The sequence below is a fragment of the Arachis ipaensis genome, chromosome B06, assembly GCF_000816755.2.
Source record: "Arachis ipaensis cultivar K30076 chromosome B06, Araip1.1, whole genome shotgun sequence".
NCBI classification, from domain to species: Eukaryota; Viridiplantae; Streptophyta; class Magnoliopsida; order Fabales; family Fabaceae; genus Arachis; species Arachis ipaensis.
The window spans coordinates 129482583-129488120 of record NC_029790.2 but is presented as its reverse complement, the minus strand read 5'-3'; positions in this window follow the sequence as shown (position 1 = coordinate 129488120).

Sequence of the window (5538 nt, the reverse complement as noted above, 5' to 3'; positions counted from 1 at the left end):
CGTTGAAAATTTAAAAAATAAATAAAAACATAAATTTTATTTTAAATATTTTTTATTTGTATTTTTATTATAATTAAAATTTTACCTATAATTTTTATTAGATTAATTTTAATAAATTTTATTATTAAAAAAAAAGTTAAGCAGACTAGACTGTTGATTCGTCAATCTATTATAAAACAGTACAAACTAGTATTTTAAACTTATTCTATTTTGATAGGTTGGACTAGTCTACCTCATTTTTGAGTGAACTTTGGTGAGGCAGGACAGAGTAAAACAGATTACTTGTTTTGACACCCCTACTTTTAAGGGTATAATTTTGACAAAGTATTTTGATGTATTCTAAAATTGTTGCATTATTGTTTTTGTTCCTTTTTTGTAATTGGAGGTGTAAGATTAAGTTCTTTTTTACCTTTTTTTTTATAATAATTGTCTTTGTTCTTTACTGGTATGACATTAGATGTTGCAGCCCTTGATGGAGGCAGTGTTGAGACCAGGGCTGCTGTGGATATTGGTATTGGTAAACGGAAAACAGGAATGTAAAGGTTTTGGAACGGGAGGAGCAGATGCTTGAAAATAGGAGGACGTGGAAATTAGTTGTGGAATCAGAAGCGGTGCAGTACAATGAAGAAGATGACATCATGACAATTCTTCAAGAACAGAATGAAGCACTAGCTCAAAAGAGGAGATTGGCGAAGCAGAAAGAAAAGGCACGAAGATGCAGACCCAAAAAATTGAAAAAGGTGTGTAATAAAATTTTAAAATGATTTTTAGCTCTTGAAATGTTAGGGGGTTAGGGGTGTTGGAAAATTGAGTATGGTGAAAGAACTAAAAAAGAAGCAAAAACTAAATAAGCTAGGTCTGGTTGAAACTAAGATGTAAGTTGTGACTAAGTTTGATATAGTACGCATTTGGAGGAGTGATGTTGTGGAGTGGGAGTTTGTAGGTTTGGAAGGCACGTCTGGGTCTGTTGTTAATGTGGGATGACATGTTGTTTAAAATAAATAACTGTTACAAAGGGGAGAGATGGTTATGTGTTGAAGGAGTCCTATTAAAAAATGAGTTCAATTGTGCTTTTTGCTTAGTATATGATGATCATACTAGAGTGGATAAACTGGCTGTGTGGGAGGAACAGAGTTTTATAGCTGGGTTATGTCAAGTTTCGATATGTTACATGGGAGACTTTAATGAGGTTATGCAGATTAAAGAAAGGAAAGGTCAGGACAGGTTAACAACGTCGGCAGAAGATTTTAAGGCTTGGGTCCAAGATATGCAATTAATAGACTTACCGTTGAATGATCGAAAATTTACATGGTTCAGATGCCGCTCTTGCAGTTGTATTGATAGAGTTCTATTAAGTGTAAAATGGATTGAGGAGTTTCCGGAGATTCGATTAAAAAGTGGACCGAGAAGTTTGTCAAATCATTCCCAATTATAGTTGAGGATTCCGAATTCAAAGGTGGACCATGACCTTTTCGAAGTTTAGATTCTTGATTTACACATGAAGGTTTTTTTACGAATGGTCAGGGTCTCAGGGAGGAATGAAGGAATCTTGGCGAGCTGCAGTTCACAGAGAAGTTGAAGGCTTTAACGCTGCCTTTGAGGAGATGTCATAAGGACAATATTGGTGATGTGAACAAGAGAATTCAACGCTTTGAGGAGGAGATCAAGAAGATAGATGATATGACTGGCAGTGGAGTTTATGATGGTACATTGGAGGCGATAAGGAAGGCTCTGGTAAGTTGTTACAAGTGGTGGTATGTGAGAAAAGAAATACACTAGAAGCAAATGTCGTGATCCAGGCATGCGAAGGATATGGATAAAATCACTAGGTACTTCCATAACTTGGCATTGGCAAGAAGGATGAATAACAGAATTGATACATTGGTAATTAATGGAAGGTTGATAAGAAATCAAGCTCAGATCAAGATTGATATCAGAGAGTTTTATAAGAATTTGTATCATTAGAAGAGATCGCCAGTTGTGGGGTTTAGGGATGATTTGGTAAATCGGATTGATGAAGAAGAGTCTGTAACATTGGAGAGAATGCCAACTATGGAGGAGGTTAGAGAAGCGGTTTGGGATAATGAATCTTCTAAGGCTCCAAGAAGTGATGGGTATAACAAGAATTTCATTAAAAAGTGTTGGGGTGATATTGGTGCAGAGTTCACGTCAACTGTGCTGGATTTTTTTCGATGATCAAGGTTGCCTTCTGATTCGAATGTTACGTGGGTAGCCCTAGCACCTAAGTTCATTGGAGCCACGGAGATTAAGGACCTCCAGCCGATAAGCATGGTAGGTTGCGTATATAAAGTAATTCCTAAAGTGATGGTCAGAAGGATGAGATCAGTGATGTCAGGGCTAGTAGGGGAGACTCAGAGTGCATTTGTGAAGGGTCGAAAAATACATGATGGGGGCACTTATTGCATGCGAAACAATGCAATGGTTAAAGATGAGGAAGAAGAAAGCAGCGATCATTAAATTAGACTTTCAGAAGGTATATGATCGGGTAAAATGGAGTTTCGTGGATATTGTATTACAGAATATGGGCTATGGTTGGAGGTGGAGGGAATGGGTAAAGGAGTGTGTTGGTATATCTTCTATGTCGATTTTGATAAATGGCTCACCAACTGAACCATTTAAGATGGAGAACGATTTGAGACAAGGTGATCCACTATCTCCATTTCTATTTGTTCTTGTTGTTGATGTTCTGCATAGGATGGTAGGGGAGGCAGTCAGAAATAGATGTATTTCGTCTTTGCTGGTTGGCAAGGACAATATAGAGTTGTCACATATCCAATTTACAGATGACACTATATTGTTCTGTCCACCAGAGGAGGAGACCATCAGAAACTATGCCAGGTTGCTAAGGTGTTTTGAGGTGATGCAGGGTTAAGTATCAACTTCGATAAATCCAGTTTGATCACAATCAATTGTGAACATCCATGGACTTTCAATATGTGCAACTTATTGGGATGTAAGGAGGCTAACCTTCCAGTCAGATATCTTGGCATTTCTTTAGGAGCGAACCCAAGGCGGGTCAGCACTTGGAAACCGATAATTGATAAAGTCGAGGAGAAGCTTAGCTTGTGGAAGGAAAAAGTCCTTAATAAAGTGGGTAAGTTAGTCCTTATTAAATCTGTATTGAATAGCTTGCCGGTGTACTATTTGAGCCTGTATAAGATGTCGAAGGCAGTGGCAGAAAAGTTGATTTCGTGGCAGAGAAAATTCCTATAGAGCAAGGAGGAAGGCAAGAATGGTGTGGCACTGGTTAAGTAGGTAGTGGTTTAGGCTCCTAAAAAGTTGGGTGGGTTGGGGGTGGGTAATGCCGTGGTTAGGAACACAACTCTCGTTTTCAAGTGGTGGTGGCGTTTCTCAAAAGAGGAGTGTCCATTATAGAAGAAGGTTGTATGCTCTTGTCATAACTTGAACCCCAATGTAATATTATCAGCTCAGACATTGCCTAGTAGAGGAGGTCCATGGAAGGATATTTGTCAGCTGGAGTTCAAGGATCGTAACGTGAAAGATAAGATGATTGCTGTGTTGTCTATGGAGGTGGGTGATGAAAGAAGAACTCGATTTTGGAAAGATGTTTGGTTACAAAGTGGTTCGCTAAAGATGAGCTTTCTGAGGCTCTTCTCTGTTTCAAACCAAAGAGGATCTGTTATAGGGGATTGTGAGTTTTGGGATGGGTTAGAGTGGATTTGGAATTTCCAGTGGAGACGAGAATTATACCAATAGGATTTGAAATTAGTGGATCAATTGCATGAGACTTTAAGGCCTGTAAAGATAGCATGTGATACACAAGATAGAATTGTATGGAAGTTTGATAAGAAAGACATTTTTTCAACTAACTCTTTTGTGCAAGTGTTGCAGTCAGAAACGCTCCCGGAGGACATCACCAGCTATAGCTTCACCAGAACCATATGGAAAGGTTTGGTTCCCACGAGTGGAGTTATTTATTTACTTTGCTTTGATAGGGAGAGTAAATACTAAAGAAAGATTGCATAGACTGGGAATTATTGGTCACGGTGATAACATGTATGTTTTGTGTAAAAAAGATGTTGAACATATTCACCACTTGTTTCTTGGTTGTGAGTTTACCTAGCAGGTGTGGTGTGAATGGCTTTCTGAATTTGGGGGCCTGTGGTCTGTTCCGGGTTCACTGAAAGAACATTTTGAGAGTTGGACAGATGTCATTAGCAGGAAAGAGGAGCGCAACAAGTGGCTCGTATGCTTTTTTGCAGTTATTTAGAATGTTTGGCTTAAGAGGAACATGCGGATATTTAATAACAAGGAAGCGGGTGTACAAGAGGTGTTTCACAAATCTTTGACCAGTTATAGAGAGTGGAGTAGTGTCGATCCCTTTTGTTGTTGATGGCAATGCCGAAGATAATACTAGGAATAGAGTTCATGCTACTTTTCGATGTTTTGTTGTTTGAATTTTTATTTTTCTATCGCTCCACTTTATTGTATTGAGCTCGTTTGTTCAAAAAAAAAAACTTCACTCTTTACTGTTGTCCAACATTGTTGCTATCGCCACCACCCACTACCAGTCACCTTCTAGATATTGTCGTCACTGGTCACTCTATTTTAAACCCTAATTTTTATATTATAAATTCTAAATCTTCTAAAAGATGAGAGTTTAAAATATAATTTTTCGAAAAAATTGATTGATGTTGATTAATTTAAAAATTAATTTCTTATACATTTTTATTTTAATTTTTTTTATTTACTTGAATACAATTATTGACATTTGGATCTTATTATTAAGAAGTTAGAACAACTAACTTAACCAACAAAAATTTTCCTAAATGACATGAAAAATCTTCAATCATTTTTTTTCATTCTCAAAAGTAATTAAGAAACTAAAAATAGTTACCATTTGATGAGATTCCCAAATGGTATGCTTTCACACACTGCTACTATTGACTATTGAGCATTGCATAATTGGGGACACCATAATACAATTTATATTCTAATTCCAATATTCATGATCATGACCATTGCATAATTATTGTATGTGGACAAGAGCATATTCATTTCCCACACACACCAATCTTGTCACCAACTTATCAATAACCACACTCATTAACCAAAGAAACTCAATTCTAACTTTGACCATTATTAATTAATTCAATCCCATTTCCACTCTCACCAGGGATGGGGGCAATAATTATAATCTCTTATTAATTGCCCTCAATCTCATAGATTATTGATGAACATAACACAACAATAAACTTAGTGTCGAATCATTTATCCCATTTAAAGTAAGCTCCACTAACCTTCAAGTTGATGCGCAGCATCAAAAATAGCAAGTTTCCATACATCGTTGTTTTACTTTTAAGTGATTTTTGTTGAATAAACAAATACAAATTTGACAGTGTTGCATTTACTTCTTAATCTCCATTTTTGTTTTACTTTTACATAGGTATTAGAAACAAAATTGGTACGTCAAAATCAATAACTAAAATCAGTCAATATATATATATATGATTTAATTTAATTTATTTTTAATATATATTTTATATTGGTAGTTAA